This window comes from Mesoplodon bidens (assembly GCF_964165515.1).
Source record: "Mesoplodon bidens genome assembly, chromosome: 8".
Classification (NCBI taxonomy): Eukaryota; Metazoa; Chordata; class Mammalia; order Artiodactyla; family Ziphiidae; genus Mesoplodon; species Mesoplodon bidens.
The window spans coordinates 87,523,117-87,550,044 of NC_138165.1; the positions used below are offsets into that span (position 1 = coordinate 87,523,117).

General features: G+C 38.4%; 1 pseudogene across 1 annotated transcript; it reads left to right on the top strand.

Annotated features, from left to right (window-relative positions):
• Window positions 1–230: 230 nt before the first annotated feature.
• LOC308621329 (synaptotagmin-like protein 3) lies at window positions 231–25,284 on the top strand (annotated as a pseudogene). The gene is made up of 3 exons: window positions 231–381; window positions 22,035–22,132; window positions 24,155–25,284. The product of its transcript is annotated as a synaptotagmin-like protein 3 (transcript).
• Window positions 25,285–26,928: the final 1,644 nt, after the last annotated feature.

Consider the following 26,928-nt stretch of genomic DNA (forward strand, 5'->3'; position numbering starts at 1 on the left):
TTTTTTGTGACAGAGCCATCTATCATTTTCTGCTGTGGTTCTTTATCCATTGCTGTATAACAAACTACCCCAAAACTCAGTGGCTTAAAACAACTTTTTTATTACATCTCACAGTTACGTAGGTTAGATATTTGGGCCAGACTTGGCTGTATGATTCATCTGCTTTTGTGACATTGGTGGGGTCATTTTGTATACTCAGCCAGTAGTTGGGTTTGTTTTGAAGGTCCAACATGGCTTCACTCACATATAGTGCCTTGGAAAGAATGAATGGAAGCATGGCTCCAGTTGAGACTGGCGACCAGAGTGCCTACATTTGGCATCTCCAACATGGTGATCTCAGGGAAGTTGAACTTCTTACATGGCAGCTGGCTTCCTCCCAGAGTAAGCATTTGAAAGACCTAAGTGGAAGCTGCAAGTCTTATGACCTATCCTTGGAAGTCTCAGAATATCACTTTCTCCGCATTGAAATTGGTCAAATACACCAATAAATCCAGGTCAGATTCAAGGAGACAGAGAAATGAAACTCCACCTATCAATGGGAGAAGTAGCAAAGAATTTATAGCTGTATTTAATTAATCACACATCCCTAACTCCAATTAGATAACTTGCAAATAATTTCAATTGATTCAAGAGTCTGAAGACTTCTGTGCATCATCACCATCATGCTTGTAAACGCCATTCACAGTGCAAATCTCATCAGCAGTGTATGAACAGCATTATCTTCTTTGAAGACATACCTGGCTCTCCCATGGCACAAAGTAATACTTTGCTGTTGAAGCCTAGGTGGTACTTTAAAGTCAACCGAGGTCAAGATCTTTAATAATAGTAATTCTGACTGACTCAAAAGGAAAACAGAGAATCATTGCCAGAAAGATCTATTTGGATGAGGTTTAGAAAAGAGATAGGCAGGAAGTTCTGAAGCAGCTGTGTAGCTACAACTAGGAGCAGACTTGTCATCCTTTGGACATGATCTACCAAAAAGACACCTACATATAGTATACATACATATGAGATTTTATGGTATTGATGACAGTGCTCACACCAGTAAGCATGTGAAAGGTTTTAGAGAAATGAGTGTACATGTATGTGTGCCTACTTTTGTACCCTTTAGCCAAGCAAGGGTACTGGAGTATCATGATTAAAATCTGGATTTCTTGGGCTTAAAGTATGTCTTCACCGCTAACTGGCTGTATACCTTTGGGCAAGCTGTCTAAACTCCTTGTGCTTCAGTTTCCACATTACTAAAGAGGGGGCAGTAATAGTACCTAGTTTATAGAATTGTAGTTCAGGTAACTAAGATAATCCATGTAGACTGCTATAGAAAATTACCTGGTACACTTAATAAAAGTACATTTATTAAGCAAAAGTTTAATAAATGTTAGTTTTCATAATTATTTTTTAAGAATGAACAGCTGATTTCTGGGGTCAACTTAACCTTTTGTGGATAGAAGCGTCATTAAATCCATAATGCGCTTGTTAGTACAATTCAAGGGATGATCTCACTCATTTACAACAGTCAACTCACAACAGGATCTGAGCAAATCAGAATGAAGTTTGAAATGTTTTGTCATGTTTGTGCTCTCAAGCACAGAGGTACCTAAATATCAATGAAAAGACAGATATCTGGCTGTTCAGAGATGAGAAGGAAATACTTCTCTTAATGGATAATAAAGAGAGAAAGTCTCTAAGGTGAAGAAAATGACAATTATATAAAGACACATCCAGGAAGTTAGTTCCTAACTAATGTTTCCCAAAATGCAGGAACTAAGCTGAAGTTAATGGATGTATTTGATCTACCACTAAAAGCAGTGTTATATCAAAGCTACTTAACTAAAAATAAAATGATATTAAAAAAATTAACTGTTGGAAAAATAGCCTCAAAAATTTAACTCACTAGCTACAATCAAGAAAAAGCTTAACAACAATTGGTGGGTCCTTAGCTTTTAAGAATACATAATTAAGTTTTATTACCTTATAAGTGATTTGGATTAATTATGTCCATAATAGGCTGATGCTCATTCTCCACTTTAAAGGAGGAGATGGCAGTTTCATAGAATCCAGTCATTTATTGCAATCCTCAGCATTTCGTTTCCTGCCAAGGCAAATCTGCTACAAAACCCCAGTTCCTCTTAGGAATTACTGAAAAGTGACAGGTGTTGATTTGCTGGTATCTTTCTCAACAGATCCAAATGAGCTAAACAAAATGACTTTTCTACCCATTTAGGCAGAAAAATAAATGGGGGGCACCATCTAATGAGTGGGGATGTAGAGTTAGCTGGACTCGAAGTATCCCAAGCTGTTGGCAGCTGGAATCAAAAGAGGAATCCTGCAGACAGTTGTTCATGTTTATTGCTGAATGTGAAATTAGAAAGATGCTTCATCTTCCCCACAGGTGCAAGAACATACAGTTATTAATTACAGCAAAACATATTTATTGACAACCCCAAGCATACAAAATCCCACACTCAGCAAATGGCTTCCAAAGTTCATCCAAAAAACACTTTAGAATCAATACAAAAGCACTGCAGAGTTGACACATCTGTGTATAGTAAAATTCTGTATCCTGAAAGCATGGCATAGACTGTCTCTTATTATTTATATAGTTGAACATCATCAATGCTTTCTTTGTTCTTGTAGAAAACCTATAGACAAAAAAAAAATCCCTAATTTCCCATTGTTTTGATTGGTAGGATTACAGAATATTAGAAAGATTGAACTGATTTTGCTTTTTTTTAGAGGTTTTAAAAACAATTTTATCCCTTCATTGAGCCATGGGACTGATTTACTCATTTGCTCATTTACTAACTTAATAAAGGTCTATTGAATACCTATTATGTGGTAAGTACTATTATTAGTGCTATGGAGAACATACGTAAACAGGTAAGGATTTAAACTCTTATAGAATCTATATTATGAAACAACTAGAACATACTATAAGAGAGTATTTGATCAAATGCTGAATTGTAACCAATGGACTTGACTGTAACCAATGGACCTGACTGTAACCAATGGACCAGAGCCACCTTAATTCTGAGAAGGGTAAACACTTGAGAAATTTACAGAGGAGGACATCCTGAGCGAGGCTGCCTACAGACACTGAATGGACACACATACTTTGTACAGTTCTCTTTTTTTTTTTTTAACTTGTCTCATTCCAAATAGAATTTGAGACAACTTACAGAAATGCATGCAGGACAACATGATCAAATAAATTAAAAAATAAAACAAAATAAAATAAAATAGAGATGGAAAAAAACGACACTATGCAGTGATTCTAGGGCTGAGCTCAGGACTCCAAATATTCACCATAAATTTCAGTCTGGCTTTTGGAGATGGGTCTCAGATTTGGTCCTGTGTTTCTTGGCAGCAAGGGATAGAAACAAGATAAGGTACAAGAGATATATGATCCCAGATCAGAGCACACAAGTTGCTAGTTGCTCCTGTATATAAATATGTAAGATAAATAACTCCTATAAATCCTTTAGGGGAATACTGTAAGGTATAGTGGATTAAATCCTCAAACTTGTATATGATATAAACGTTAGATTTTATGGCTGCTTGTAGGTCATTACTCGCAATGTAGGTCATTAGTCTGATAATCTAGCTTTATTTATTCAGTTAGGAAATACTTAAAATACTGAGCATTTGCTATGTGCTGGACTCTGCACTCTGAGATGGATAAGGTCTCAGAGATGATGTTCTGTTTGAAAATAGCCGATAAAACAAACAAATCACTAAACTCGTTTCAAATAGTGGTAAGTGTCATGAAAATGATACAACAGAAATATGTGATGGAGAATAACTGGGAGGATGAGGAAGCCTCTCTGAAGAACAATAATTGAAGCACATTTGAATGATGGGAAGGAAACAGTCATGACAAGATTAGGAAGAAAGTTATTAGAGAACAACAATTTTTAGGTTTCAGAGAAGGAAACAGTTCTGGTGAGTTGGAGAGATAACAAGGAAGCTGGTGTGGCTGGACTATAGTGAATGGGTGGAGATGGGATTAGAAGGCATAGTAACCTGTGGTAAGACATGTGGGTTTTATTCTAAGACAGTGGGAAACAGGTTATAGGATTTGGAATGTCTAGAAAAATGGGTAATTGACATCCTCTTTGAGTTTTATTTCCTGTCAAACATTAAAAAATATTGAACATCGGATGATTTGACCATATCTTCTCTGGCAAACCCTGGAAATCAGAAATTCCCTTAAGGTCAGGACTGCAACTCACTTCTACTTGTTATCTGAATTTGGGTAGAATATTTGACAAGCCATATGATCTCAAAGCATTTTTTACTGTCAAGTCTATTTCAACAAATGAATAAAGGAGCATTCAAGTTCCTCAAATTCTATGACAGATAACTATATAACATGGTCATAACCATTTTATTCTGAAAAAAAGAAAAGCCAAAGCAGGTGTTCCCAGTTGTTTACAGTAGCCATAAAAATATCAATAAGGCAACAATAGAATGCTTAATATTAATCAAAGACAATTTCTGGTATATCTCCAAGATAAACTCGTTAGAAATATATACCACTAGGTAACTAAATGAATTGACCAATGATATAAACTTCTTAACTATAAGCCAGTTAAACTTTGCTAGTCTGCCAATTGATTTTAAAGCTTTCAAGTAGGTGTTATTAAGCCATACTTTCTGTCAGTAATTAGGTGACAGAATCAGTTTTCCACTGAGTCCACTCTTAGTTGATGACAATAAAGCACATGATCAGTATGTACAGATACTCCCTCTCCCAGACTTCTGGTCTTTTCTTGGGGTAGTGAGAAGACGAATCTTTCTCACCAGTCAAGTCAGCCAGTGTAGACAGTTTGCTTTCTATAACCTGGGCCCTTGAGTCTTCTTGATAGAGAGGGTTGCCTTGGAAATAAGAGTTTGATAATTATTCTCAAGCTGTTGACAGCCTCATCAAGCCAGTTGAGAGGAAGATCAGGCTGGGCAATAATAGAATTTTAGCTTATATCCCAGGAGCAATGGGAAAATGTTGATTTAAACAAAATACTGTGATCAATTTACTTTTAGGATAAGTAGTTTGTGCACATGGTACATATGATGAAAAAGTATGTCATCCGGCCACAACCATCCCCCAGGATAGTCATTACTCTTCTCCAGAGCAGGGTAGACAAAAGCAATAATAGATCTGCAGAAGAAAGCAGACAATGACTACTTGACCCTTTTATGCTTTTAATTATTGTAACTTTGAAATATGATTTAATAAAAGACTTGTCTCTTCTTGTTTTACTTCAACTATTATAATCTCTCAGCTAATTCTTAATGTTAGTTTTTCTATATAAAGTTTACCATATCTTGTTGTAAAAATTGCTTTAGTAACTTTGTTTTTGAAGTATAACATATATATAGAGAAGTGCACATATCATACATATACAGATTGACAACTTTTCACAAAGTGAACATACGCATGTAATCGTCACCCAAACCAAGAGACAAAATATAACCAGCTCCCCAGATGTCACTTCCAGTCTACCTCCTCACAAGGGTAACCATTACCCTGCTACTAAAACCATAGATTCATTATTCCTGCTTTTGACATTACAGAATTGTACACATATATTCTTTTGTGTCTGGCTTCTTTGGCTAAAAATATGGTAATAATACTCATCCACATTGTTTTGTGTAGCTGTAGGTTGTTCATTCTCATTGTTAAATCATAGTCTGTGGTGTGAATATACTATTTCTTTTTTATCCATTCTACTATTAATGGGTGTTTGGATTGTTATTGAAATAGTTGTTTTATTGGCTATTCTGAATTATACTGCTGTGAACATCCTTGTCCCTATCTTTTGGTGGATATGAGTTATGTTGGGCATTTATCTGAAAGGAGAACTGCTGAGTCAGAGAGTGTTCATACATTGTCAGTTCCTGTAGATACTGCCAAGCAATTTTTCAAAGCTGTTGAAACTGTTACACTCCTGCCAACAGTAAATGTTTTATTCACTCCACACCCTCATCAACACTTGTATGTTTTTAAATTTATTTATTTATTTTGTATTTTAGCTCTCCTGGTAGACGTGTGGTGATGTAATATGGTTTAAATTTGTGTTTCAGTGATGACGAATGAAGCTGAACAGCTCTTCATGTTTGGTCATTAGGACACCATTTATTGTAACTGCTTGTTCAAATCTTTTATCTATTCTCTATTGGGTCATCTTCTTTGTCTTACTGATTTACAGGAGCACTTTATATATTCTAGATTTGAGACTTTGGGTGACTATAGTTGAATGTATGTGTTTGTGTTGTATTACAAATTTCTCCCATTCTGTGGTTTGCTTTTTTTCAGAATTTAATGAAATATTTTGATAAATCTTAGGTTCAAACTATTAAATTTAACAGTTTTACTTTTTTTTAAACATCTTTATTTATTTTTGATCAGACATTTTGTACACCATTTCAGAATTCTTTTTTCTAACTAAATGTCATGATGTGTTTGCTTTAAATTTAGGAACTTTATATTTCTCTCTTTCACGTTTACATTTACAATCCATCTAAAATTTATTTTTGCATAGAGTATGAAGTAGGAGGTAGGGTTTATTGTTTTCCCAGCCTTGCTCTTTGAAAAAACTGTCTTTTCTCCAGTGTACTGCTTGTCTTTTTTTATTTAATGAGGTTATCTTAAATTTATAAATTAATTCATTAAGTTTTGACATCCAAGAATAGGGATTGCTTTTCCATTTATCCTAGGCTTCTTTGGGTCTTTCCTAAACCTTGAAGTAACACTTTAAGGTTTTCTATATAAGGATTTTTTACTTTTCTTAAAATTGCTCCTAGTTATGTTATTTTTTTTTTCATGATCACCTCCATAAAGAACATGTTCTCTTCCATTACATCCTCTAATGGACTTTTATTTGTATATATTGAGGCTATTATTTTCACATATTGATTTTGTATCCAGCCATCTTAACTGAAGTTTTTCATTATTTATAGTTATTTTTAGTTGCTTGAGTTTTCTAAGTTTTCATCTGCAAATAATTATTTTTCCTCTTTCTGTTCACTTTTCACTTTTTTCACTCCTCTTTCTTCTAGTTATTTCTCCAAAAGAATTATAAATAATAATCATGATAGCTGATGTATTTCTGATCTTAAGGAGATGCTTCTAGGCTTTTTCCATTAAGCATAATCATGTTAAGAAAAATATCAGTTACCTCTTATTGTATTTAGACTTTTTATATCCATATTAATAAATGAAATTAGACTGTGGTGTTCATTTCTGTTTTATCTTAGTCTGGTTTAATATCTCTGATATACTAAGAACTTAAAAATTAAAGGCATGATATCAATCCAATGTGAAGTTGTCCAGCACTGGCACTTTCTTGTGGAGGAGGGGTTGACTTTTGAACATCATTTAATCCAAACTAATTGTTCTATTTAGGTTTTCTATCTCTTTTTGGGTTATTCTTGGAACTATATTTTTCTAGAAAAGTTATTCATTTAACTTAGGCTTAGAATAAATTTGTTTAGAGTTAAGCAATATACCTCCATGTTTTAAAATTTATATGTGGTTGGATCCCCATTACTATTCTCTTGTGTATTTGTGCTTTCCCCCATCTTTTGTTTCTTCATTAGATTAACTAATAGTTAATGTGTTGTATCATTTTTTCTTCTTCCCATTCACAATTAACCTACCCAGATTTATTCATAGTTTTTTTTTTTTTTTTTTCCATTTTTTTTTAAGTTTATTTATTTATTTTTTTAATTAGTTTCTGCTTTATAACAAAGTGAATCAGTCATACATATACATCTGTTCCCACATCCCTTCCCTCATGCATCTCCCTCCCTCCCACCCTCCCCATCCCATATTCATAGTTTTAAATGTTCCTTTTTTCCTGTCATTGATTTCTTCTATTCCCTTGACTATTTCCTCCAATTTTCTTAGGTTATTTTGTTATATTTTGTTTGTAACATCATTTACTGATTGATCTATTAATTTATTTTTATTCTTTCTCTATAATTAATATGTCTCCAATGCTAAGAATACTACTTTAAGCCACCATTTTATCTGAATCCCATAGGTTCTTATTGCAATTGTTTTAACTTTAGTTATTTCCTAACAAATCTGCAATTTGAGTCCTGATTTTTAAATCAAATAATTCTCTAATAAAAAAGCCCTACATTTCCAAGTATTTGGATTTTAACTGTTTTTGAGTTTTGTTATTAATTCCTAGACTTATTACATCTTGAAAAAAAATCACATTGTTTGCTATATCTGTACTTTTTAAATTTTAATGGACGGTTTTTTGTGTCTTTACATATGGTGAATATAATTGAATTTCCAAGAGTATATACAAACAAGGTGTGTATAGTGCCTGATTTTTTTTTAATATTTTTCACTTGATATATCATGGCTAGAGATAGGCAAATTTATTTTTGTGTATTTCACTTATTTTCCTTATAGATTTTATGCTTTGAATTTTAATGCTCTATTTAGTACAAAAATATTCAGGGTGGGATGATCTTTATTGCATATTGTATATCATATTTTGTATATGGCATATTGTATTGATATGGCATATTATCATTAAAAATGCCTTACCTTATTTTATTATTTTTGTCTTTGTATTCAGCTTGGTTAGTTATTATGATTATGCCCAAATTTTGATTTTCTTACTTTTATTTATTTACTGATTTTAAACTTGCATGTGCCAGGTAAGTGTTCGTAATTTTGTTTTCAGTCTTCAAAGTCACATTTATTTAAATGCACATGCATTTATTTTATGTAGCCAACAGTTAGGTTTGGTTTTTATGTGTCCACTCCTGTTTTTGTTGTTGTTGTTTTGGGTTTTTTTGTTTTTTGCTTTTTTTTGATAAGTCAACCTTTTCTTTCAGAACACTTTTAGAGTTACAGAAAAATAGCAAAGGTTGTACAGGAATCTGACATATAACTTATACTCAGTTCCCCCTATTATTATCATCTTATACTAGTATGGTATATTTCATTAATGAACCAATAGTGACATATTATTATCAACTAAAGTCCATACTTTATTCAATTCCTTAGTTTTTACCTTATATTCTTTTCCTGTTCCAGGATCCTGTTGACCTAAAACAAATAAACTGCCAGCTATTCCTCCTGCAAAGAAGGGTTTATTTGGAATCAGCAGAGAATTGTAATACAGGGTCTGCAACCACGGCAAGCCACACACAAGTCCAAGCACAACAAAGGAAGAACTCTTTTATGAAGAAGAAAAGGAAATTTACAGGGCTATTAGCTGAGTGTTGCCCGGAAAGAAGAGGAGTATTTCTTCCTGTTGTTGGACTCTGCTGTCACAGAGCTTGAGCGTTCCCCCTTCTGGTCTCTCAGCTCTGTTTAATTGAGGCTTCTGTTTATTTTTTACAGTCCCATCCAGGATACCATGTTACACTTACTTTGTCTCCTTAGGTTTTTCTTGGCTGTGAGATTTTCTCAGACTTCCCTTGTTTTTGATGACCTTGACAGTTTTGAGGAGCACTGGTCAAATACTGAAAGTTCTTCAGTTGGGATTTATCTGAAATTTTCCTCATGGTTAGAGTGAAGTTATGTGTTTTGGGGAAAAGATACTACAGAGGTGAAGTGTCATTTTCATTACATCATATGGTGGGTACATACTATCAGTATTAGGTATGACTGTTGATGTTAATATTGGTTCCCCGACTGAGGTAAGGCTTGTCAGTCTTCTCCGTTGTAAAATTACTCTTTATTTCCCCCATTCTATGCTGTACTTTGTGGAAGAAAGTCACTATGTGCAGCCCATATTTAAGGAGTGGGGAGTTACACCCCATTGCTTTGAGAGCAGAATATTTATATAAACTATTTGATATTCTTCTGCAATAAGTTGTCTCTTCTCCAGAATTTATGAATGTAGTTAATCACTTATTTACATAAATATGGGTTCAAGTCTTTTCATGGTTTCACACTGTTATGGGTTACATTGTGTCTCCTGAAAATCTATATGTTGAAGTCTTAACCTCTAGTACCTCAGAATGTGACTCTAATTGGAGATAGGGCCTTTAAAGAGGTGGTTAACTTAAAATAAGGCATTTGGGCATAGGCTCTAATCCAATCTGACTGATATTCTTATAAGAAGAGGAAATTTGGAGAAACAGAGAGGTACCAGGGATGTGAGGACATAGCAATAAAGTGGCCATCTGCCATCCAGGGAGAGAGGCCTTAGGAGAAACAAGACCTCCTACCTCCTTGATCTTGGACTTCTAGCCTCCAGAACTGGGAGAAAATAAACTTCTGTTGTTTAAGCCACCTAGTCTGTGGTATTTTTTTATGTGATCTAAGCAACCTAATACAGATACTTCATTTCATTTATTGCTGAATATCCATTTTATGGGCATACCACAGCTTGTTTATTCATTGGCCTATTGAAAGACATCTTGGTTGCTTCGAGTCTTTAGTGATTATAAACATTTGGTGCTATAAACATTCACATGCAGGTTTTTCTGTGGATATAGAATTTTAAATCAGTTGTGCTTCCTCTGCTTCATCCCTGATAGTTTTCCTTGTTCTTAAATCTGCTTTGTTTGAAATTAATATACTGCTTCAGCTTCTTAAAAAGTTCGTATTATCATGAGCTATCTTTCTTTTTAACCTAAGTCTTTATATTTAAAGTGGGTTTCTTGCAGACAACATATATTTCAGTTTTGTTTTTATAGCCACTCTGAAAATCTCTGTCATTTAATTGGTATATTTAGATCATTTATATTTAAAATGATTACTTTGCTAGCTTTGTCTTTTAACCTTTATACTTGCTTTATAAGTGATTGATCTACTACCTTTACTATATATTTACCTTTCCAGTGAGGCTTTTTCTTTCTTAAGTTTTCTTATTATTAATTAGTGCCTTTTCTTTTTAGCTTAGAGAAATCTTTTAAACTTTTCTTGTAAGGATGGTTTATTGGTGATGAACTCTTTTAGCTTTTGCTTATCTGGAAACCTCATAATCTCTTTCAATTCTGAATGACAACCTTGCTGGGTAGAGAATTCTTCGTTGGAAATTTTTTCCCTCCAGCACCTTAGATATATCATGTTACACTTTCTGATCTGTAAAGTTTCTGCTGAAAAATCTGGTGATTGTCTTATGGGGTTTCTCTTGTACATAATAGTTGGGTATTTTTTTTTTTTTTGCTCCTTTTATAATTCTCTCTTTACCCCTAACTTTTACCATTTTAATTATAATGTGTCTTTTGTGTTTCTCTTTGGGTTCATCTTTTGGAACTCTCTGGGCTTTCTGAGCCTGGATGTCTGTTTCCTTCTCCAGATTAGGGAAGTTTTCAGCCATTATTTCCTCAAATAATTTTTCTGTCCCTTTCTCTCTCTCGTCCTTCTGGGAAGCTAATAATATGAATGTTATTCTGCTTGATATTGTCCCAGAGTTCCCATACAGTATCTTCGCTTTTTAAAATTCTTTTTACATTTTGCAGCTCTGTCTGGGTGATTTTCATTGCTCTGTCTTCTAGCTTGCTGATTTGTTCTTTTACTTCATCCAGTCTGCTGTTGAATTCCTAAAGTGTACTTTTCACTTCAGTTATAACTTCTGTTCTATATTTTATTATATTTTCTATCTCTATGTTGAAGCTCACTGTGCTCATCCATTCTTCACCTGAGTTCAGTGAACAACTTTATGACCATTACTTTGAACTCTTTATCAAGTAGGTTGCTTATCTCCATTTCATTAAGATCTTTTTCTGGGGAGTTGTCTTGTTCTTTAGTTTAGTTTGGGATTTGTCTGTCTCCTCATTTTTCCTAACTCTCTATTTATATGTATAGGTGAAACAGGCTACCTCTCTCAGTCTTGAAGGAGTGTCCTTATGTAGGATATTATCTGTGGGGCCTGGAAGCGAAGTCTCTCTTGCCCACCAGAGTCAGGCACTAAAGAGGTGTCCCTTGTATGGGCTGTGTGTACCTTCCAGCTATAGCCGGGCTGCAGCTTCTGTGTAGGGTGGGTGAGGCACAGAGTGCTTGCCTGGCCTAGTTGTGGTGTGGCTGCTACATGGGGTGAATACGGGTTTGGGGCACTTGCCCAGCTGCGTTGTGGCATGGGGTGGGCAGAGCACATGCACTGGTGCTAGCCGGTTAGAGAGATGGCACCAAAAATGGCACTTGCCAGTTCTGTCATGAGCTAGTTAGGATGAGATTACAAAAATGGCACCCACCAGTGCTTCCATCCCTGGCGAAAGTCCCAGCAGTTTCCTGTTTCTCCAGCAGCAGCTTTAAATCTCTAAGTAGATTTCCTTTTCTTATGTTCTAGGCATTTTCAAACTGTTGCTTTTGTGCTGGATATCAGTGCAAATGGGACAGTTCATGAGCCCTTTAAGAGAGGAGTCTCCATTCCCTACAATGCTATGGTTCTCCTGGACTTAATCCACATTGATTTTCAAAACTGGATATTTTGGGTGCTTGTCTTCTGGTGCTGGATTCAAGGGTCAGGGTGCCTGATGTGGGGCTCAATTCCTTCACTCCTTGAGAGAAAGCTTTATATTTTTTGGTGTATCTCTTGATTGTAGGTCACTGCTCCTGGGGTATCGTCCGGGGGGAGACTATATCTCTGTTTCTCCTACCTGTCTCCATGTGTCTCTTATCCTTTGTTGTAGACACACTGTTCATCTAGTTTTCAGGTCCTTTACAGAGGAAAATCATTCCATATGTAGCTGTATATTTGTTGTGTCCATGGGAGCAGCTGAGTTCAAACCCAAAATATTTTATTTTATCTACATTTATCTCTTTTCTGAGTTCATGATCTAATGACCTATATCATTTTACTTCTCAGAATGAACAGTAAGAAGTTAGTATATATTTCTATCTTTTTAGCCCCTTCTCTCAATGAAATGATTTCCATGGATTATATCATTTTTCTTAGGTTATCTATTGTTTACCTCCTTTAAATAAACTACTTATATAATTTTCTGTTTCAATAATATATTTTATATTCTATATATGAAATTTGAGGGAATGAGTCTTACACACTTTTATCTCCTTCTTTTCCAAATTACCATTTCTATCATTTCCAGTTCTAAAAATTCTTCTCCCCAAACCTCTTCTCTATAACTCCTACTGTGTTTAAGCCAGTTTGTTTTCTTTTCATTACTTCTCTGATGGATTTCATTTTTTTTTTTTTTTTAGGCTTATTTTAATCAGGACCTACCCCATGTCTGGGGATGTGGTCAATTTTTTTTTTTTTTTAGTTTCTGCTTTATAACAAAGTGAATGAGTCATACATATACATCTGTTCCCACATCCCTTCCCTCATGCATCTCCCTCCCTCCCACCCTCCCCATCCCACCCCTCCAGGAGGCCACAAAGCACCGAGCTGATCTCCCTGTGCTCTGCGGCTGCTTCCCACTAGCTATCTACCTTACGTTTGGTAGTGTATATATGTCCATGCCTCTCTTTCGCTTTGTCACAGCTTACCCTTCCCCCTCCCCATATCCTCAGGTCCATTCTCAAGTAGGTCTGTGTCTTTATTCCCGTTTTACCCCTAGGTTCTTCATGACATTTTTTTTTTTAAATTCCATATATATGTGTAAGCATACGGTATTTGTCTTTCTCTTTCTGACTTACTTCACTCTGTATAACAGACTCTAGGTCTATCCACCTCATTACAAATAGCTCAGTTTCGTTTCTTTTTATGGCTGAGTAATATTCCATTGTATATATGTGCCACATCTGCTTTATCCATTCATCTGATGATGGATACTTAGGTGGTTTCCAGCTCCGGGCTATTGTGAATAGAGCTGCAATGAACATTTTGGTCCATGTCTCTTTTTGAATTATGGTTTTCTCAGGGTATATGCCTAGTAGTGGGATTGCTGGGTCATATGGTAGTTCTATTATTAGTTTTTTAAGGAACCTCCATACTGTTCTCCATAGTGGCTGTACCAATTCACATTCCCACCAGCAGTGCAAGAGTGTTCCCTTTTCTCCACACCCTCTCCAGCATTTATTGTTTCTAGATTTCTTGATGATGGCCATTCTGACTGGTGTGAGATGATATCTCATTGTAGTTTTGATTTGCATTTCTCTAATGATTAATGATATTGAGCATTCTTTCATGTGTTTGTTGGCAGTCTGTATATCTTCTTTAGAGAAATGCCTATTTAAGTCTTCCGCCCATTTTTGGATTGGGTTGTTTGTTTTTTGGTTATTGAGCTGAATGAGCTGTTTATAAATTTTAGAGATTAATCCTTTGTCAGTTGCTTCATTTGCAAATATTTTCTCCCATTCTGAGGGTTGTCTTTTGGTCTTGTTTATGGTTTCCTTTGCTGTGCAAAAGCTTTGAAGTTTCATGAGGTCCCATTTGTTTATCTTTGTTTTTATTTCCATTTCTCTAGGAGGTGGGTCCAAAAGGATCTTGCTGTGATTTATGTCATAGAGTGTTCTGCCTATGTTTTCCTCTAAGAGTTTGATAGTTTCTGGCCTTACATTTAGGCCTTTAATCCATTTTGAGCTTATTTTTGTGTATGGTTTTAGGGAATGATCTAATCTCATACTTTTACATGTCCCTGTCCAGTTTTCCCAGCACCACTTATTGAAGAGGCTGTCCTTTCTCCACTGTACATTCCTGCCTCCTTTATCTAAGATAAGTTGACCATATGTGCGTGGGTTTATCTCTGGGCTTTCTATCCTGTTCCATTGATCTATCTTTCTGTTTTTGTGCCAGTACCACACTGTCTTGATTACTGTAGCTTTGTAGTAAAGTCTGAAGTCAGGGAGCCTGATTCCTCCAGCTCCGTTTTTCGTTCTCAAGATTGCTTTGGCTATTCGGGGTCTTTTGTTTTTCCAAACAAATTTTGAAATTTTTTGTTCTAGTTCTGTGAAAAATGCCAGTGGTAGTTTGATAGGGATTGCATTGAATCTGTAGATTGCTTTGGATAGTAGAGTCATTTTCACAATATTGATTCTTCCAATCCAGGAGCATGGTATATCTCTCCATCTATTTGTATCATCTTTAATTTCTTTCATCAGTGTCTTATAATTTTCTGCATACAGGTCTTTTGTCTCCTTAGGTAGGTTTATTCCTAGATATTTTATTCTTTTTGTTGCAGTGGCAAATGGGAGTCTTTTCTTGATTTCACTTTCAGATTTTTCATCATTAGTGTATAGGAATGCCAGAGATTTCTGTGCATTAATTTTGTATCCTGCTACTTTACCAACTTCATTGATTAGCTCTAGTAGTTTTCTGGTAGCATCTTTAGGATTCTCTATGTATAGTATCATGTCATCTGCAAACAGTGACAGCTCTACTTCTTCTTTTCCAATTTGGATTCCTTTTATTTCCTTTTCTTCTCTGATTCCTGTGGCTAAAACTTCCAAAACTATGTTGAATAAGAGTGGTGAGAGTGGGCAGCCTTGTCTTGTTCCTGATCTTAATGGAAATGGTTTCAGTTTTTCACCATTGAGGACAATGTTGGCTGTGGGTTTGTCATATATGGCCTTTATTATGTTGAGGAAAGTTCCCTCTATGCCTACTTTCTGCAGGGTTTTTATCATAAATGGGTGTTGAATTTTGTCGAAAGCTTTCTCTGCATCTATTGAGATGACCATATGGTTTTTCTCCTTCAACTTGTTAATATGTTAATATATTGAAGAATCCTTGCATTCCTGGAATAAACCCCACTTGATCATGGTGTATGATCCTTTTAATGTGCTGTTGGATTCTGTTTGCTAGTATTTTGTTGAGGATTTTTGCATCTATGTTCATCAGTGATATTGGCCTGTAGTTTTCTTTCTTTGTGACATCCTTGCCTGGTTTTGGTATCAAGGTGATGGTGGCCTCGTTGAATGAGTTTGGGAGTGTTCCTTCCTCTGATATTGTTTGGAAGAGTTTGAGAAGGATGGGTGTTAGCTCTTCTCTAAATGTTTGATAGAATTCGCCTGTGAAGCCATCTGGTCCTGGGCTTTTGTTTGTTGGAAGATTTTTAATCACAGTTTCAATTTCAGTGCTTGTGATTGGTCTATTCATATTTTCTATTTCTTCCTGATTCAGTCTTGGCAGGTTGTGCATTTCTAAGAATTTGTCCATTTCTTCCAGGTTGTCCATTTTATTGGCATAGAGTTGCTTGTAGTAATCTCTCATGATCTTTTGTATTTCTGCAGTGTCAGTTGTTACTTCTCCTTTTTCATTTCTAATTCTATTGATTTGAGTCTTCTCCCTTCTTTTCTTGATGAGTCTGGCTAATGGTTTGTCAATTTTGTTTATCTTCTCAAAGAACCAGCTTTTAGTTTTATTGATCTTTGCTATCGTTTCCTTCATTTCTTTTTCATTTATTTCTGATCTGATCTTTATGATTTCTTTCCTTCTGCTAACTTTGGGGTTTTTTTGTTCTTCTTTCTCTAATTGCTTTAGGTGCAGGGTCAGGTTGTTTACTCGAGATGTTTCCTGTTTCTTAAGGTGGGATTCTATTGCTATAAACTTCCCCCTCTAACTGCTTTTGCTGCATCCCATAGGCTTTGGGTTGTCGTGTCTCCATTGTCATTTGTTTCTAGGTATTTTTTAATTTCCTCTTTGATTTCTTCAGTGGTCACTTCGTTATTGAGTAGTGTATTGTTTAGCCTCCATGTGTTTGTAATTTTTACAGATCTTTTCCTGTAATTGATGTCTTGTCTCATAGCATTGTGGTCGGAAAAGAAAACTGATACAATTTCAATTTTCTTAAATTTACCAAGGCTTGATTTGTGGCCCAAGATATGAGCTATCCTGGAGAATGTTCCATGAGCACTTGAGAAAAATGTGTATTCTGTTGTTTTTGGATGGAATGTCCTATAAATATCAACTAAGTCCATCTTGTTTAATGTATCATTTAAAGCTTGTGTTTCCTTATTTATTTTCATTTTGGATGATATGTCCATTGTTGAAAGTGGGGTGTTAAAGTCCCCTACTATGATTGTGTTACTGTCAATTTCCCCCTTTTATAGCTGTTAGTATTTGCCTTATGTATTGAGGTGCTCCTATGTTGGGTGCATAAATATTTACAATTGTTATATCTTCTTCTTGGATCGATCCCTTTATCGTTATGTAGTGTCCTTCTTTGTCTCTTCTAATAGTCTTTATTTTAAAGTCTATTTTGTCTGATATAAGAATTGCTACTCCAGCTTTCTTTTGATTTCCATTTGCATGGAATATCTTTTTCCATCCCCTTACTTTCAATCTGTATGTGTCTCTAGGTCTGAAGTGGGTCTCTTGTAGACAGCATATATATGGGTCTTGTTTTTGTATCCATTCAGCCACTCTGTGTCTTTTGGTGGGAGCATTTAGTCCATTTACATTTAAGGTAATTATTGATATGTATGTTCCTATTCCCATTTCCTTAATTGCTTTGGGTTTGTTATTGTAGGTATATTCCTTCTGTTGTGTTTCTTGCCTAGAGAAGTTCCTTTAGCATTTGTTGTAAAGCTGGTTTGGTGGTGCTGAACCCTCTCAGCTTTTGCTTGTCTCTAAAGGTTTTAATTTCTCCATCAAATCTGAATGAAACCCTTGCTGGGTAGAGTAATCTTGGTTGCAGGTTTCTCTCCTTCATCTCTTTAATTATGTCCTGCCACTCCCTTCTAGCTTGTAGAGTTTCTGCTGAGAGATCAGCTGTTATCCTGATGGGAATTCCCTTGTGTGTTATTTGTTGTTTTTCCCTTGCTGCTTTTAATATGATTTCTTTGTGTTTAATTTTTGACAGTTTGATTAATATGTGTCTTGGCGTATTTCTCCTTGGATTTATTCTGTATGGGACTCTCTGTGCCTCCTGGACTTGATTAACTATTTCCTTTCCCATATTAGGGAAGTTTTCAACTATAATCTCTTCAAATATTTTATCAGTCCCTTTCTTTTTCTCTTCTTCTTCTGGAACCCCTATAATTCGAATGTTGGTGCATTTAATGTTGTCCCAGAGGTCTCTGAGACTGTCCTCTGTTCTTTTCATTCTTTTTTCTTTATTTTGCTCTGCATCAGTTATTTCCACTATTTTATCTTCCACCTCACTTATCCGTTCTTCTGCCTCAGTTATTCTGGTATTGATCCCATCTAGAGTATTTTTTATTTCATTTATTGTGTTTTTAATCGATGCTTGATTCATCTTTAGTTCTTCTAGGTCCTTGTTAACTGTTTCTTGCATTTTGTCTATTCTATTTCCAAGATTATGGATCTTGGAAATAGAATCTTGGATCAGCTTTACTATCATTATTCTGAATTCTTTTTCAGGTAGACTGCCTATTACCTCTTCATCTGTTAGGTCTGGTAGGTTTTTATCTTGTTCCTTCACCTGCTGTGTGTTTTTGTGTCTTCTCATTTTGCTTATGTTACTGTGTTTGGGGTCTCCTTTTTGCAGGCTGCAGATTCGTAGTTCCCGTTGTTTTTGGTGTCTGTCCCCAGTGGCTAATGTTGTTTCAGTAGGTTGTGTAGGCTTCCTGGTGGGTGGGACTAATGCCTGTGTTCTGGTGGTTGAGGCTCGATCTTGTCTTTCTGGTAGATAGGTCCACGTCTGGTGGTGTGTTTTGGCTTGTCTATGGCCTTATTATGTTTTTAGGTAGCCTCTCTGCTAATGGGTGGGGTTGTGTTCTTGCCTTGCTAGTTGCTTGGCATAGGGTGATGAGCACTGTAGCTTGCTGGTCGTTGACTGAAGCTGGGTGCTGGTGTTGAGATGGAGATCTCTGGGAGATTTTCGCTGCTTGATATTATGTGGAGCTGGGAGGTCTCTTGTGGACCCGTGACCTGAAGTTGGCTCTCCCACTTCAGAGGCACAGCACTGACTCCTGGCTGCAGCACCAAGAGCCTTTCATCCACCCGGCTCAGAATAACAGGGAGAAAAAGTAGAAAGAAAGAATTAGTAGAAGAAAGAAAGAGAGAGGGAAAGGAAGGAATGAAGGAAGAAAGAAAGAAAGGAGGGAGGGAGGGAGGAAGGATGGAAAGAAAGAAAGAAAGGAGGGAGGGAGGGAGGAATGAAAGCAAAAGGAAGAGTGAATGGAAGAAGGGAGGGAGGGAGGGAGGAAGGAAAGAAAGAAAGAAAGACAGGAGGGAGGGAAGGAGGAAGGAAAGAAAAAGAAAGTGGAAAGAAGAAGGGTGGGAGGGAGGGAGGGAGGAAAGAAAAAGAAAGAAGGAAAGGAGGAGTGGAGGGAGGGAGGGAGGAAGGGAAGGTAGGAAAAAAAGAAAGAGCAGGTAAAGTAAAATAGAATAAAGTATGAAATATAGTAGCATTATTAAAATTAAAAAGTAATTATTGAAAAAAAAAACGGACAGATAGAACCCTGGGACATATGGTGGAAGCAAAGCTATACAGAGAGAATCTTACACAGAAGATTACACATACACATTCACAAAAAGAGAGCAGGGGGAAAAATCAAAAATCTTGCTCTCCAAGTCCACCTCCTCAATTTGCGATAATTCGTTGTAAAAAGAGGAAAAGGGCGAGAAGTCTGAAATCTTGCTCTCTAAGTCCACCTCCTTAATTTGGGATAATTCGTTGTAAAAAGAGGAAAGGGGGGGAAAGTCTTAAATCTTGTCCTCAAAGTCCACTTCCTCAATTTGGGATGATTCGCTGTCCATTTATGCACTCCACAGGCGCAGGGCACATCAAATGGACCGTGGAGCTTTAATCCGCTGCCTCCGAGGCTGCACAGAGAGATTTCCCTGTCTCTGCTCTCACAGCTCCCGGGTCTCAGCCTTGGACCTGGCCCCGCCTCAGCGCGTAGGTCGCCGGAGGGCGTCTGTTCTTCGCTCAGACAGGACGGGTTTAAAGGAGCCGCTGATTCGGGGGCTCTGGCTCACTCAGGCAGAGGGGAGGGAGGGGCGCGCAGTGTGGGGCGGGCCTGCAGCGGCAGAGGCCCGCGTGACGTTGCAGCAGCCCGAGGCGCTCCGTGCACTTTCCCGGGAAAGCCGTCCCCGGGTCCCGGGACCCCAGCAGTGGCGGGGTGCACAGGCCCCCCGGAAGGCGGGGCGGACAGTGACCCGCGCTCGCACACAGGCCCTGCGGCGGCGGCGGCAGCAGCAGCCCCAGCGTCCCACGCCCGTCTCCGGGGTCCGCGCCTTCAGCCACGGCCCACGCCCGTCTCCGAGGTCCGTGCCTTACCCGCGGCTCGTGCCTGTCTCTGGCGCTTCCTCAAGCAGCCCTCTTAATGCCCTCTCCTCGCGCACCAGGAAACAAAGGGAAAAAAGTCTCTTGCCTCTTCGGCATCTCCAGACCCTTTCTCCAGACTCCGTCCGGGCTAGCCGTGGTGCACTAACCCCTTCAGGCTCTCTTCCAGCCCCAGTCCTCTCCCTGCCCTCCGACTGAAAGCCGATACCCGAGCCTCAGCTCCCAGCCCCGCCCGCCCCGGCGGCCGAGCAGACAAGCCTCTCGGGCTGGTGTGTGCCTGAGGGCACCGATCCTCTGTGCCGGAATCTCTCCGCTTTGCCCTCCACACCCCTGTTGCTGTGCTCTCCTCCGCTACTCCGAAGCTTTCCCCCTCCGCCACCTGCAGTCTCCGCCCGCAAAGGGGCTTGTAGTGTGTGGAAACCTTTCCTCCTTCACGGCTCCCTCCCACTGGTGCAGGTCCCGTCCCTATCCTATTGTCTCTGTTTATTCTTTTTTTCTTTTGCCCTAGCCAGGTATGTGGGGAGTTTCTTGCCTTTTGGGGGGTCTGAGGTCTTCTGTCAGCGTTCAGTAGATGTTCTGTAGGAGTTGTTCCACGTGTAGATGAATTTCTGATGTATCTGTGGGGAGGAAGGTGATCTCCGCGTCTTACTCTTCCGCCATCTTCCTCCGGGGTCTCTCTGGATTTCATTTTTTATGATTCTTTTTACTTCTTTCCTGAGCTCTGAAAGATTATGTTTCATCTGTCTCTGTTCTTTCACTATGTTTTTTCCTGAGTTTTTGTAATTCTTCTTTGAGCTCTTTGATTATTTACTTGGTTATATTGAATTCATGGCAATATGCTTGGCCTACATTTTTATCTGCTTGGTGGCAATATTTTTTCTAGTTATTGTTTTTGGTCTGCCTTTTGCTTTTTCTGTTCCTTTCTTCTTAAAAAGTATTTTTAAATGATTTTGTCTGTGCTGTATCCTTTTAAAATTATTATAATTCATTTTTTATCACATTTGAGTCAGCTATTTGCACTGAGCCTATGTGGGAATGTTTGTGGGCAACAGTATAAGTGGCAGAGATTAATTTGTATATGAGTTGTTTAGGCTTTATTTGCCCTCCTGTTCCCATATAATCTATTGTCTTTTCAGTTGCCCAAAATGACTGGAATTAAGACTCTCCTTAGACTCACCTGCAGAATATTTTCTGTAAAGATGGCATGTCTGTGTCATCTCATTCTGTAGTACCAAATCTAATCTTGGGAAAGTCCAGTTCCCAGTCCATTTGTTTTGTTCCTATTGTTCTAAATAATGTATATCAGTCAGTATCTCAGCAGGCTGGTTAGAGGAGAATGAACTATCAAAGGGAACTGAGATGGCCAGTCACAGCAAAGTAGAAGGAAACCCTGGAGGATCTGTGGTCACAGAACTCAAGGAAGAAAGTATTTTAAAAAGGAGAGAGAGGCCAATTATGTGAAATGCTCTTAGGAAGTCCTGTAAAATCAAGAATTAAAACTTTCTTTGAGTCACAAAGATTATTTGCATTATTAAAATATGTTTTCATTGGTGGTATAATAGAAGCCATACTGGAATGTGTGAAGAGTCAATAGAGAGTAGAGATACTAAAGACAGAGAGCTCTTTACAAGAGTTAGGGGAGAACAGAGACAGAAGAATAGGTTAGGAGAATGTAGGGTCCAAGGACACTTTATCTTTCTTAATTTTTAAGGGAGTGATTAAAGCATGTTTAAACATTAAAGGGTAGGGTCTAAGAGAGATAGCAGAGAGGCCAGGGGAGATAGCCTCTAGCCGTGGAGTTATAAGAAGGTGGCAGGTAAGGCCCTTTTTAGGAGGAGGGATATTTCCTCTATTTTCAAAGTAGAAAAAGAGGTGAATCCAGGTGTCTATGTGAGTAGGTCTGTGTATTTGGTGACGAGTGTTGTGAAAACTTCCTTATTATGTTTCTAATTTATCAGGAAAATCAGAGAGAGTGTCATCCATTGAAATTCCAGAGGATAGGGAAGGATCAAAATTTAAGGAGAAAGCAGAAGACTTGAAATTATCATTGTGGAGAGTAGGAAAGCTAGTCAGGCAGTCCTAAGGGCCTTGCTGGGTTGGGAAACCATACATGTGCCCCACTGTGTTATTTTTCTCCAGCAATTTGGAACCATCTGAAAAAGAAAGATTAAAGGTAATGACCCTGGCATCTCAAGCCTGGCCGAAAGAGTTTCTGTGTGTCTCTCTCCAACGTACTTTAATACTAGACCACAGAGAAGCTAGTTTGACCTCTGTAGAACAAACTCCCTTTGTTGCTTAACTGAGGAAAGTCATGTGGTAGATTCGCCATGTAAGGTATTTCTATTCTTTTAAATAAAATCTCCCCCTGGAACAGTGATTGGTAAGGCCAACAGGTGGATTCTGAAGTAAGAAATCAAAATCTGCCTTTCATTGATTTTTCAGTCATTTGCCTCAATTCTCTACTTCAAGTTCGATTTGGAGTGCTTTTTACATACTAACATTGTGCCTAGCTGCATGATAGTCACGATAGATAAAGAAACATGAAGCATAGACTGTTCTTCAAGGAATTCATGATGTTCTGAGAGTTTAGTTTTAAGAGACTATTTTCTTTTCTTTTTTTTTAAGAGACTATTTTCTTAATATTCACATCAAAACTTAAAATGTCTTAACTCTTCAAATATTAAATTTACATGTATAAATCTAAATCCAAACTATTTCTAGAGCAATACGTTTTAAAATATACTGTTTCTGTAATACATTTGACTTAGAAATTTCTGGCTTTGCTAGTATTCTGGTAACATTTCTCCTTTAAAAGAGTAACAAACTACCTTTATACAGTTGAAGACATTATTATATGGACATACATTTTTAAATTAAAGACTAAGTTCAAATTTTCCCAAATTCTACTTTTTTTATCTATATCAGAATTTGAACTGCTTAATTTTCCCTTACTTCTCATACAATGCTGAGGAATGTCACAAATTTTAAAAAGAATTTAAAATAATGTTCTTATAAGGTAATGGATTGTAAGCCACACCTGAGTGTGTTGAAGAGTGAGCAGGAAATGGTGGAAGAAAAGATAGCAGACAATGATTTCCAGGGGGAAGAAAGTTAACTCCTTTATTGAATCTTAAATACTGGTGTGCATGAAAATTTTTACTGTGTCTATCTAAGCCCAAAATACAGAAAGTGAAATGAAACCTGTCACTTTTGGATGCTTTAGGTCACCTATTCAGAATTACTCAAAAAGAGAGATACTATAAATCTTTTTGTGCAAGAATTGCTTTTGTAAAAAGCGCATGTGGGTAGCTTTCATTTAAGACTAAAATATTTTGACAGATCAAAACTTCACCTAGAACCACTGTGAGTGATTTAAATACATACATTGAGATATAAAATGACACTAATCACATATTTCAGCTGTCAAAATCCCTGGCAGAGTAGATTAGTGAAAAAAAGAAGTTATCAAAGAGCAAGAGAAAAAAATCTAAAAAGGAAAAAAAGATGGTTATAAATGCAACAGATTTCCTCTGAACATTCAAATGTTTTCACCAAACAAGTCAAGAAAGGATAATTTAAAATCTCTACAAGAGGATTTAGAAAGTCAAAATAGATGTGAAAAAGATCATACAGGTGACAGCTAAAAGAGTGGGGAGAACTCCCTAATAATTTTTATCTAAGATCTTTTAATCTCGTTGAATTTGAATGAGATTCTAACTTGGAGATGTTAAGAAATCTAAGATCAGACTGGTTTCTCCTATTGATATTCAGCTGGAAGTGTAAGTCATATATAATTTAAATAAAGAATAATAAATCCATTTGAAAGGGCTAGATCAAACTCATAGTGATATATATTATTCTCCCAGAACTTTACAGACTCCAAAGGCAAGAAGAAGACCCCAGAAGTCATGCAGCTCATTTCCCTGTTCTAAGAGAGCTCCAGAAAGACAACTTTGTTTCTTCTTACTAATTTTGCAGAGAGGCAGTTGGTATACTGCTCGTCCAAATTCCCCCATTAAATTTTGGTTCAATGATTTATTCTCCATTGTCTTCAACATCTTATTTATTCAACAATTAGCAAAAATCTAGCATAGGCATAAAGGCCTGTAAGAATCTTGCCTATGGGGAGGAAAAGAAGAAAAAGTGAAATCCGTATGTAAAGACCTAGCTGCTGCCTGACACATCCTCCCAGGGAAAACGCAAGACTGGAGTCCAAAAGAACACTGTGGAGCCGACCTTTCAGGAGACCTTGAAGTACCAGGTGGACCTTACCCATCTGGCGACCTGGCAGCTGCGGGTGTCTGTGTGGCACCTGGGCACGCTCGTCTGGAGGATGCTTCTTGAAGAAGTGATCATCCCTCTGGCCACGTGGGACTTTGAGGACCACACCACCCAGTCTGCCCGTTGGTATCCGCTCCAGGCCAAGGCAGAGAAAGACGAAGACAGCGTTCCCACGAATAACGGAGAACTTGTAGCCCGGGCCAAACTGGTCCTCCCTGCAGGGCCCAGGAGGCTCAAGAAGGGACGGGAGATCAGCCATCACATAACAGTCAGCTCTGTTTGGTAGTGCTGGGAGCCACGAATTTACCTGTGCGCTCAGATGGTACCTTAAACTCATTTGTTAAGGGCTGTCTCACTTTGCCAGACCAGCAGAGGTCGAGACTGAAGTCCTCCGTCCTGAAGAAGCAAGCCTGTCCTCAGTAGAAGCACTCCTTCATTTTCAAAGGGGTCACCCCTTCTCAGCTGAGGCAATCCACCCTAGAATTAACCGTCTGGGAACAGGCCACCTTCGGTGTGAACGACTGCTTGCTGGGAGGCGCCAGGCTTGGTTCCAAGGAAGAGCCAGCGGGTGGCGCAGACTCGTGCTCACAAAGCTCCAATAGCAGAAAGTGCTTTCCAGCCCCAACCTGTGGACAGACATGACCTTCACCCTGCACTGACCAGAGGCTCCGGGCGCAGCAGGGTTTCAGGTGCCGGGGCCTGATGGTCGGCTGTGGGGCTGGGCGTGCGGGCACGTGGGTGGAGGCTTGTGAAGGGCCCTGGGGAGTGTGAGCTCTCCCCGTCTACAACTGTCCTGCCGCTGAGACGCTCTTTCACATTCCTCTGTGTGTATTTAGGCGGAACCATTATCGATGCTACGTTAGTTAGGTCTCAGGTTGGTTATCTGTGCTGTGAGAGATGTGGAAAATGACCCAATTTCAATAAACGTTCAACAGTTAAAAAAAAAAAAAGAAAGTCAGATACTGTAGTAATCCCTGAAGTAAAAAAGGTAAATAAGAGGAGCTCTTTCCTTGGGAAACTGACTGCTAAGTGGAATGAACTGGGTGCCCTGGAGGTATGGGGAAGGGACTATAAACCAGATGGAGGGGTCTAAGCAGTGTATTTGAACTTAGTCTTGAAGGTGCAGTATAAATTAGCTAGGAGAAAGAGTGAAAGTGGAACATTTCTGGAAGAGAAAAGAACACATGCAAAGATAAGAGGGTGTGAAGAGTGTGATGGATTCCAGAAGTTCCATACACAGTGGGTAAAGGCTACTGCAGGTAGGAGGTGAGGCTAGAGTAACACTTTCCAAAATATCTTTTGAGGAATATTAATGCTGCTAGAAGCCCTGAAAAAAAAATTCTTTCCAGACTTAGCAGATAGAATCTGATGGGAGTTCCCAATAAAAATTGTGGGTTCCTGAAGCTGTAGGAAGGTTTGGTTGGGAGGGCAGGCAAGGGAGGGGGCACTGGAGGCAGAAAGCTTGGAGCAGTATTGGAATAAAAGTCCAGGAAAGGAAGAAAAAACACAGAGGAGCTTACATCTGGAGCAGTGGCTCAGGAACACGAGGCTGAGGGTGACGTCCGGAGCTTCAGTTTCTATCACTACTAGATGGAGGCACCACGGATATATTATCCAAGAGTATATGATGCTTCAAGTCTGTGCTCCAGTCAGGCTTTGTCCACTGAGACTTTCTTGCAAAATATTCTATTTTGTCTCCTCCTCAAGTGATGTGGTCACCTACCCACATGGCTGGCTTCCTTTATACCTTCTTTCTGAATTGGATGTCTATAGGTAGGTCACAAACTATAGAAAGTTTCCTCAAGGACAGGTTGGAGTTTCAAGGATTCTTGTTTGGCTCTGTCAGCTCTTTACTCACCTAATTTCTCTAGCACACCCTGTTCATAATCCAGTTCTTTATTCTCCTGCCAGCCCCTTGAGAATCCTGTAATTCTCAGGCTCACTTCAATTCAGGATGAGCGATGACAACTTTGCTTTCCCCCCCCCCCTTTTTTTTTTGTGTGTGTGTGTGTGTGGCACGCGGGCCTCTCACTGCTGTGGCCTCTCCCGTTGCGGAGCGCAGGCTCCGGACGTGCAGGCTCAGCTGCCATGGCTCAGGGCCCAGCCGCTCCGCGGCATGTGGGATCTTCCCGGACCGGGGCACGAACCCGTGTCCCCTGCACCGGCAGGCGAACTCTCAACCACTGCACCACCAGGGAAGCCCTGCCTTCCCTTTTGACAATTCTTTGAAACTACAGTTTCATGCTGTGGTCATATCCTTGATGGCATCTAGATATAGTCTTTTAGGTTAAATGCCTCTGGTAGGATGACCAGTTTGTCCTTGTTTGTCTGTGGCTGAGGGGTTTCTGGGATGCAGGACTTTCTTTGCTAAAACCAGGAAAATCCTGGGCAAATGAGGAGAGTTGGTCAGGCTAAGTCACTCTGTCTGTCTTAGTCACCACTGTCTCCCAGCGTAGTACCTGCCACATGATAGACCTTAAGTATTGCAAATAGATACTAGCTTAATTAATTGAACACTTAGATTTACCAGATATTTGTATGCATTATATCATTTTATCTTTTTAAAAATAG